This window comes from Paramormyrops kingsleyae, chromosome 7 (assembly GCF_048594095.1).
Source record: "Paramormyrops kingsleyae isolate MSU_618 chromosome 7, PKINGS_0.4, whole genome shotgun sequence".
Classification (NCBI taxonomy): domain Eukaryota; kingdom Metazoa; phylum Chordata; class Actinopteri; order Osteoglossiformes; family Mormyridae; genus Paramormyrops; species Paramormyrops kingsleyae.
Genome location: NC_132803.1, coordinates 33,018,007 through 33,028,250, shown reverse-complemented (window position 1 = coordinate 33,028,250; position 10,244 = coordinate 33,018,007). Strand labels below are relative to the sequence as shown.

Genomic DNA, 10,244 nt, shown 5'->3' with positions numbered 1-10,244 from the left:
GTGCGGGTTAGTCTCTGGCAAGCACTTCGCCTACAAAACACGGCGCTGTCAGCGCAGGAATGCCCTTACATCAATCAGCAATCCGTCCTTATCCTGCCAGCTTGCGGACAGTTTTGACATTACCTGTCTAAGCAAAGCCGTGCGGTTCAACGCGAATAGAAACAGCGGAGAAAGAGCATAGCTTTCCACTAATTAGCAAGTGACAGTGTATTTTTAAAATAAAGACATAATGTAGCCTACAAAAATATTAAATGTCCCCTCATGGTTAAGGATAGGTTGCTATTTTAGTATCTGTTAGAGGCTGTGCAAATCTAACACATTCTGTATTATAATTCCAAATGAAGTGACCTGTAGCCTATTATTACAAGGACTGAGCGCTCAGAAATATGACTCCTATATTTTGTTGCTATTTGCTATAAAGGGTTTTCTGTTCGACAACTGGAGACCGAGGAGGAAACAAAAAAAATGAAAATGTGCCAGTCACTGACAGCCTTCTTGAAAGGGGACCCTTGTCATTCTCCCTGTCTTTGATGTGACGATGGATATTGGCGCTCAATTAAATATCTATCAACGTGTGAGCAAATCAACGCCCCTGAGTCTTGTCACATCAAACAAATGATTATTATACGGGTCCGCCCACTTCGTTAATTTCACGGTACGCGTTTTGACAGCTCTGGGTCGGGACGGCTTACAGAAAGTCCCTGAGTGGAGTTTACAAAGAAAAAGCGGGATTGGGTAACTTGATAACTTGCAGGGGAGCTGCGGATACGGCTTGTGGTGTGGGTTGTTTGTCCGATTAAAACTGCCGTTCTTTCATCACTGTTTAACCGTGCCGTGTATTAACTAATACTAAATCGGGCACATCATGTTTGCGTTTAGCATATTCTGAGTAAGAGAATAGCCTTTTTTCTCCGCGTCATTTGCCCTGACGTACGGGCTTCACCGATTTCTAAAGTAAAGGCGTTCTATTGCGAGCTTTGTGCTGGGACAAATACTCTTTTCTGTTAATTACCACAAAAGGCGTCCCTTAACCCCACAAACAGAAATGTACCCGCATTCAACTGTCCAGCTTTTCTTCTGGCATTCCAAACATTCCCATTATTCCCCAGGATTCCATTGAGAATTCTGCAATGGACCACAAGTTCCCGAACGACTGTGGACTGAAAGGCAACTAAAAGTTAACAAGTTAAGGATTCACATGATCATACTCAGCCTCGGTGCTGTCCAGGACTTCATTTCGTGAATGTCGAAGGATACATCGGTTGATAAACCATGCAATCCTACTAAACCTAACAAAATAAATTATAGTTCATTTTTGTTGAAGTATATGCTCATTGGCCAACTATCCAAGGAATAGAGGCATGAAATAAGCTACAACAAATGGCTAAAAATGGCTTATACTGTCTTTGTGGAGTGTGTACTTTAATTTAATCGATTTAAGCTACTTTCGTTTCCTGAGCGGCGTTTTTATTCTACAATCCCCCTCTCGTATTTCACCACGCCGTCGCTCACCTCTGTATTTGTTTGCATGGTTCTTAGTTTTTGGTTTAATTTGGTCTTTATTTTCTTCCCCTTTGTCACACTTCATCTCTCTGCGGAGGAATCAATAACTTACGAGCACACTTAAAAAAAAGTTATGAATGGCCATATGGCAGGTAAGAGGGAAAGTTGCATCTACAGTCTGCTAGGAGGTTTCTGGACTGGGGAACCATAAATTACAGGGGACAGCAGACAAGAAGGTAGGGGGACAGAGAGAGAGGTAGGGAGAAAAAGGGTTTGGGGTGGGGGTGTAAGTGCCGTTTTCTTTATTGTCTGACTTGACGAATGAGCTTCAGAACAAGGCAGAAAATACATCATATCACCTTTAATGGGTACACATTTCTGTTGCCATAACTCACCATTTTAAAATAGAAAAAAAGTGAAATACGACATTGTAGATCTCTCTTCCTGACACATTTATGAGTCTTCCCCGCGGTATTAATGCAGTGATTGGTATTTCACAGGGCTGTGTCAGGCCCCCGTGCGAGGGACCAAGCCGGCTACCGCCGCAGAAGACGACAGGCGGAGTGAGCGGGTGAGAAATTACGGCCCCTGTGGAGTCTGACGCCCGTTCGGGAACCGCCGTGCGGCGCAGTATATTTACGGTGTTTGTGCTTACTGGTAGGAAAAGCTTCCATTCCGGCCAACCGGCTGGAAAGGATTTTTACCTGACAAGCAGTCTTCTTTGTAAGAGTCTGAATTAAAAAGGACATAAATGGCATAACTCACGTTTCTCTGCACGGCGTCTTAATTGCTGATCCGTTAAGACTTTCAAAAAGCTCGAAACCTTTCAGCCCTTTTCCCCCTATAAATCTCGTGCCTTTTCTTGTCTGTCTTTTTAATTTTCACCACACTTTGGGTCGCAGCCCTCTAAACGCGGGTCCCCCGGCTGCCATTGTTTTAGGTGTATTCCGGTCATATACTGTAAATTTTGGCTGTTTGGGAGACGGATAGCGGACGTCAGCTTGAATGTAAATGCGAGGGCGTCTGCCCCCCAGTCTGTGGCCCACGATAAGGCAAGAGCCCTGAAGGACACGCAAACTAAAGGCATGATTTGTATGAGCGCATAACCGCGATTTATGCCGCTGCGCTCACCTGGACAGCCCGTTCTCTCCCCCTCCCCGCACTAACAATGTCACGGTCATATTAACATCCTCATGTTCGCCTTTATCCCCCCCCCCCACCACCCTGTTTAATTTTACAGCTTTGTCTGTGATGGTTCTTTCTTCCAGTAATAGCTTTCTGGATTTCATCTCTGTCCTGTTTGTGTACCTTATCCTCGTCAAATACACCCCCTCCTGCCACCACCCAGTCCCCCAGGTGTCAGCCTATTAAAATCTATTCTGGACTGTTGCCGCTGACACATCATTCATTTCGGCTCGGGCCAAGAAGAATTATTGTAGTGTAAAGCGTAAAGACTTTTAGGAGATCAAGCTCGCCCGCCGTAAATCACGGCTCTCTGCACGTCCACGCAGTACGAAGGGGCTGTGCATATGGAGGTAGAAGTCAAGTCTAGAGGGCTTTCTTGCCATAACATCCGTATACAAGTATACAGATCAACGAGAGGCTAAAACTCCATGGCGTGACATTCAGACAGCGAGTGACACTAAAAAGAGGAATTAACAACAGATTAAAACGCATAAAACACAGGACAGTACAAGATAAGGCGGCTGTACTTAACACTATACACAGACGCTCCCCGGGTTACGATGGTCTGCGTTTCGACTTCAAGATGTTTTTTCAATGTTCAATGTTTTTTCACTTTCAGTACATTATTCAATATAACCTATTACATGAGATATTCAACACTTTATTATAAAATGGGCTTTGTGCTAAAGATTTTGCCCAAATGTAATTGCTCTAAGCATCTTTAAGGTAGGCTAGGCTATGACGTTTGTTAAGTTAGGTGTACGGTATTAAAATGCATTTTCGACTTACGATATTTTTGCATTTCGATATATTAATCGGAACGTAACCCCATCGTAACCTGGGGAGAGGCTGTATACATAGTGCCTACATACGCTTCAGCTTATGCGGAAGATGAAGTCAGCCATTCCTGAACTGGAAGCCCAGGAAAAGCCCACTTCTTCCGCTCATCCCTCTTTTCCTCGTTCCGTTTGCAGCTCCGCTCTCGATCCCCAGAGCAAAGTCCCAACTTTCTGCTTTTTAATTTTTTTCCCTGTTGTTTTTGCATCTCCCCTTTTTGCTCACCCCGATTCTTCTCTTTCGTCTGTATTTATCGCTAGCTCCGTGCGCCCGCTCCTCTTTGGGTCAGTGATGAAGATGGTGATTACCGGGGCGACAGGCTCTATGAATTTCTGTGAAGCAGATGTACGAACAGTGGGATGGCGGCTCGCGAGCTGCGGCGAGTCTCATCCGCGTCGCACTGATTAACCTTGATGCACCGCGATAACCGCGGCCACACGGGGTTCATGGACGCGTTACCCCCAGTGGAAAAGGATGGGAAAGAGAGGAAGAGGATTTGAAAAAGTTTATATTAATGTCGAAAAGGCTTGTATCAATAATGCTGTCAGATAATAACACTTACAGCAACAAAAAAACTGGAGTTGGATATCTATCTCTATATATCTCTTGGATTGTTTTTCTGTAAGGGTATGTAAGATTCCAGCCCGGATGTGACTATCTGGAAGGCAGAACACTGGATGGCCTTAATTGGGCCGCCATGAAAAGGTGTTAATTAGTTGTCAGATGGAGTCACCCATACATCATAACAAAGCTTCTCTTTACCCATTGCACATCTGGGTGCCTGTTTGGGGAGGTCCGCAAAGGTTCTTGACACCGACCTTCATTTGGATCAACCCGTGCCGCCCCCCTCGGGTTTAGTGGCCTACCCTCTGCCCATGATGGGAGGGGCGTACGCTCTGATTGGCTGTCACCATGTTCCACCGAGCTCAGCACTAACACTTAAACACATTGGCTTGGTGATGTTTTAGATTAAGGGTCACAAATGGTGTTTATAAATACTTTATTACTACTGATTTATTAACAGGGTATTAATGGCAACACTTTGTATCAAGGATTTCCAAATGTCATGCATAAATACTTAATTACCCTGAACTGATGAGCTTGGCCCTAATGGCCTACCATTAACCTGGCAGTTACAGACCAGCTCTCAAACTCACAGTAATAAAAGGTTAATACGCTTGTTGACTAATATTGGGCTTTATTTTATCTGCTCACCAAGTGATTTTTTCCCCCCAAAGTGTCTATAAAAAGCTCAATTTTACTCATTTGTTAAGATGTACATTTATTACGAACTGATTCAGGTTAGCAGGAGCCCCCCCCACCCCCCCCCTAAAAAAAAATGAGTTGAATATGTAATGACTTCCAGGCAAGCCTACATCCTTGACCACTCTGATACTTATGGCCCTGTCTCCTGAACAACATGCCTCATTGATTGGTGAGACTCTAAGCACTCTGTTTACTTGCTTTCCTTCTTTCTGATTGGTCAGTTTTAATATGCTTCTATGCTGGGAACAATAGCTTTGCACACACACACAAACACACACACACACACGCTCTTACTTCTGACTGGACTCCATGATCCAACTAAAGACCCATCAAGCCCTGTGTTTGAATTTCTATAATAAATAAATTAGGATATAATTTCTGCAATGTCAAGCACACTGGGTGGAAGCCCAGAAAGTGTTTAGATACTCCAGCCATTTGTTTAGGACAAATTCCTGATTGTTTCAAACATGATTTTCAAACCGGGGTAGAAAAGAAATCCTGTTAATTCTTAAAGTGTCTCATGTTTAAAAAGACGCTTGATGTTCACAAAGACAAAGAGGATTCCTACGTATCACAACAATGCGATTTGGTCATTCGAATGGCAGACGACTAAACACTGTCTGCACAAGAGGAAATCCATCATGATGGAATCTGTGCGCTTGTTCAGCAGTGATCTCTTCATCTGCCTCCTGCTCCGCACCCTGACAGGAGGGCCACGCCCATGGCTCTGATTGGCCGAAAAAACCAAAGGGCTTTTGATGTCATGGAATGCAAGGAATTTTCTCCCCATTGTAATTTCGGTTTGGGCAGAAGACACCTTTTATCTGCAGGTGCTTATTGACAAGAGCGTAACCTCTTCAAGGAGCTGAACGCGCCTTTGTGCACTTGTGATGCGAAGGTTCTCTGGCATTCTGGCACGTGCTCACGAAGCTACAAAGTTGTAAACACCGTGCGCGGATGTACCGGCTCTGGGCGGGTGCTAGGTTAAACCAAGAATCACTGAGGTTCACTTTCCTCTGTTATTTTTAACATCAGAAGCCCGGAGGGGAAAAGATGTTGGCTGTGTCCATTATGCCATAAACAGCACGTAACAAAGTGCAAATCAAACGGAGTTTCTGAAATCCTCCTGTCACACAGAACACACAGAGCGGCGCTGATTGTGACATCACAATGGCCCCCAGGGGAAGCCTGCCTTTCTTGCCATCATTATTATTATTTTTATTTTTTTTTGATGTGCAATCCGCCAAGGCCCGCGCTGGCTGGCAGATTGTATCGGCGAAACACGACCGGCGAATGCGGAGGAGACTCAATAAAAGAGGGGTTAGTGATAAGGATGTCAAGGATTATCTCTTCTACCCGGGCTCTGTGATGTCGTATCAAGAAGGATTTGGTTGAAATTATTTGACAGGAAGAGGGGAGATTGGGGTGGGTGGATGGGGGGTGGGGGGGTGGTGTGCAATGTGCGAGAGTAGGGAAGATTTGGGTGTTATTATTTCATTAATTCCCCCCCCCCCCAATGACCCTTTAATGTGTTTTGTTTCACTTCGATTGAAACTTGCGCTGGGTAATATTGTGGAATGGCTGCGGCTGTCACAGGGCAATTTGCTCTCTGCTGTGTGTGTGTGGGGGGTGGGGGGTGGATACAGCAAGTGAATGAATCAGGCTGGTGTGTGTGTGTGTGTGCGTGTGTGTGTGTGTGGGGGGGGGGGGGGTCCCCGTGACTGGCATTCCCATTGTACTGATTATCCTTTTTATGTCGAACTCCTTCGAGATCCCGAAGTCGCAGTCGTTGCTTCTTCTGCTCAATGCGTCTTTACAATGGGCCACGCTCAATGGCCTATTAATCATACGTTAATTGCATAATAAGGGAATTATTTTACTGATACTGGTTGTCAGGGTTCAAGGCAAACTTTTGTGACATGCCGTCAATGTGGTTTCGATGTCGTGCTGTGGTCATATGACCTCCCCCCCACCAATTTGCTTCTTGACCTTTTGGTCACATGTCTTGAAGAATACGAGAAGAGAAACGTGTCACTCATTACATGGCAGTTTGAGAGTCAGGCCGGTTAGGCAGGAAACCAACGTGATGGGTTTGCATGCTAAAAGACTAGAAAATACACATTTAATTGTGTAAAACGAGCCTTTGTCGTGAGTAGTCCTTTCATGTTGCTTTCCAACAACAGGTTGTCTGTTTGCTTTTTAGTTCTTGATTTAAGGGCTTATTAGTCACACCTAAATGTTTGTTACAATCACATGGAGGAATGTTAATCCATGGCAGTCACTACTAGTTTGATGACAGCTTCTTAAATGTGGCCCTAGTGGGTGGGCTGGGGGTGTTGGAGAGGATAAAGGGAAGGTGGGACGGTGATTTTCACTTTGAGGGCAAGTGTGAGGGTTTTGGGAGGCTCCAGAACCTTCTGTTCCTTCCACATGACTCTGCCCCCCTCTGGACATACTCAGAAGGGCTCAGGGGATCTCATTGGCCTATTCCTCCTGCCACTCATCAGAGCGGAGAAAGTGGGAGGAGTTCAGCTGCCGTGGCCCTCCCTCTGCCTCCATAGCGGTCTCTCCGCAGGGCAGGGCCCTTCACCGCACCTCTCCAACTTTCACCCAACTTGAAAGAAGCTTCTCCTTGTGTAATGCCTCTTTGTCTGGGTCTGGGGATCAGAGCAGTGGGCTTGGGGGGGGGGGTCATGAGGTCAATGGTCACAGAGCTGGCAGGTTTGTGTCCTGCCGGGAATAAGGAGCAGAGAGGATGTGTACGGAGAGGAAGACCGCCTTGGCGTTGTCTATCAGACAAGGCGATTAGCCCATAATCCAGTAAATAAACAGCGTAATGTCCTGCGTGTGAACGTGAGCTCTTTGCAGCTTCTTGTTCCTCCTGAGGTGGGGGCTGGAGGGGGGGTTAACAGATGAAAATGAGCGGAGAGGGGGGACCTGACAACACCTTGAATGGGGGTATTGTGTTGACGGGGAAACGTATTCACAAGGAGGCCCTTTGATCTCTGGAGGCACCAGACGGGTGAGACTTGTAAATCGTGGCCTCCAGTTTATTGGGGGGGGGGGAGGGAGACGGAGTGTGGAAGCCAGAGCTGCCATCATAGGTGACTGAAAGAGGAAGACGCGGGTGGGAGCAAGCGCAGCGACCGCTGATGGGGGGGGGGGGGGGGGCTTCGATCACTGGAGCCAGCTCCGGGCCCTTACCAGTACACTCCTGCTGGTGTTGCAGCTCGACGTGCCCGGCAGAAGGTACCTCTGAGGTGAGATGTGTGTGGAAGCGGTGGGAGAAAGCGGGGAGAGGTGACAGGCGAGGCAACACAGAATGAATATGTATCGCTGAGGTGAGCGCGCATGAAGGCGATGCGAGGGGAAACGGAGACGGAGGAAAAAAAGAGCATTTTCAAAAGGGGGGAAGAGAAACAGCACAGAAGCCCTCCCCCCCCCCCCACTATCTAGAGCCCCAGGAGAGCGCCCTGCAGCCCCCCCCCCCCCCCCCCCACTATCTAGGGCCCCAGGAGAGTGCCCTGTAGCCCCCGTCCCTGCGCACCACACCGGCAGCACTTTGATAAACAAAGCGTGGGCCACAATGGAGCTGAATGGGAGTTTCACGCTGACAGGATCTGAGCAGGGTGTTTACAGAGGGCCTTGTCTGATGTTGGCACTTGGTTGTTCCTGCGTGCCCGGAAACAGCGGGGGGAGGCGGCCTTTGATGTCTCCCACCCGGCTTTTCTTCTCTCTCTCTCTCTCTCCTTCCCACTCTGTCTCGGTCACCCCCCCCCCCACCCTGAAGTTGCTTTGTGAAGTGTTTCTTCACAGGAGCTGCAGTCGACAACAATCACCCACGATCTTGCAGGGGAGCCAAGCAGGGGGTGTTGTCACCGCTAGCTTGCAAATGCACACGTTAAACGCGCAGGTATGTGACCGCATATGTACACAGTGGCATATGAATGCTCACTAACACTAAAACAGAGACAGACACGGACACACGGACACCTGTGCTACACACTAATCTGCAGGTCATCTCGTCATCTTGTAGGATCAACGTTTTCTGCTTTTCAAGTCTGCCTCTTTTGTTCAAAACTTTATACCATCACCTTCTTCAGCAGAATAGGGCTTTCAGATCTGGTAGCATTTCAGTTTATTAAGAACAGGTTAGAAAAACGTTATTTTCAGTGTTCAAACAGCCCTGGGAACCCTGTGTTTTAATGGAATAGGATTTAAGATGTCCTTCATTCATATTTAAGAAAGACGCCCAATGACACATAGAACAATTTATGTCTTTTCAGCAAATGTAAATAAACACAAATGTCTTGAACATCTTGCCCACAAAATATTGGTCAGTTCCAAATTAATAGTCCATATATTTGTTTTTTTCCCCTATTGCGCTATTTGGCTGTTATTTAGATGAATCAAAGTCTCTCAAAGTTAAGGCTGGAAGCAAAATGGAGAAAGAAACCCCTTTGGGAAGATTTTCCCTTATGTCTGTTTGTTCTAATATGAAAAGTACATTTGTGAAAATCGCATGTGGAAAAATAACTAGAACCAGGGTGTCATTACGCCAATGTTTTTTTAGCCTCCCCACCCCAAATAAATGTGAATTTATTGGCTTAAGTCATGAATAGTTAGCCATCACCCCCCTCCCCCCCAGATAAAGACTGAGGCGCCCTATCCATTCATCTCCAACTACTTTATATATAATCTAATGTGGCCATACGCTATATATATATATATATATATATATATATATATATATATATATATATATATAGGTATTAGTAATCTAGAAATGCTTGCAGGTTGCACGTTACACATTACGTCAGGCTTTGATAATTCTTCGGTGACAGCGCTTGTCCCATTCTCAAAGTATGCATTCCCCGTCAGGGTCAGTCAGCGTACAAAGCCGCAGAGGTAATGGAGTCCCCTCCTGTCTGACTCGCCGGGGGGGGGATATCCTGTTCAGCGATATCCTGCTAAGTGATCACGTTTCTCTCTTCGCCGTCCGCTTGCATTTTGCCAGTCCTGCTGTCAGTGGCAGCGCCAATAAACCCTAAGCTACAAGTTTCAACGGTAGTAACTTAGGGACGCGCACTTATTACACTATTCTGTATTCTTATCTGATGATGTCTGATGAAATCTGATTACTTCAATTATAGTATCGTTTTGGTTTTGCCCTATGTGCTCTGCAGGAAAAATGAAGCAGAATAGCGCTCCCAGCCATGGAGACAACCATGTCGGAGCATGAAAAAAAGTTACCGGAGTTGGCTTTAGCTACTGGCTCGTCTAAAGTTTCCCCGGTTTTTCCGGCTTGATTGAAAGCTAACTGCCAGTTCTGGGTAAATTTAATGTTTTTTTTCGTGTTTCAGATTGTTACCACTGAAGCTTATTATCAACAAAGGTATTTTGCAGGCGTCTTGCAGAATCTACGCCGAGTCAATCAAACGACTCAATGAAGT

The 10,244-nt window shown here is 46.1% G+C and overlaps 1 long non-coding RNA gene across 1 annotated transcript in view; it reads left to right on the top strand.

The window, feature by feature from the left end:
- The first annotated feature begins 2,002 nt into the window (after positions 1 to 2,002).
- LOC140592151 (uncharacterized) overlaps positions 2,003 to 10,244 on the top strand; it is an 11,961-nt gene continuing 3,719 nt past the window's right edge. Inside the window, exon 1 of the long non-coding RNA XR_011992442.1 lies at positions 2,003 to 2,074. This is a non-coding gene — a long non-coding RNA (uncharacterized lncRNA). The remainder of the gene's footprint in view (positions 2,075 to 10,244) is intronic.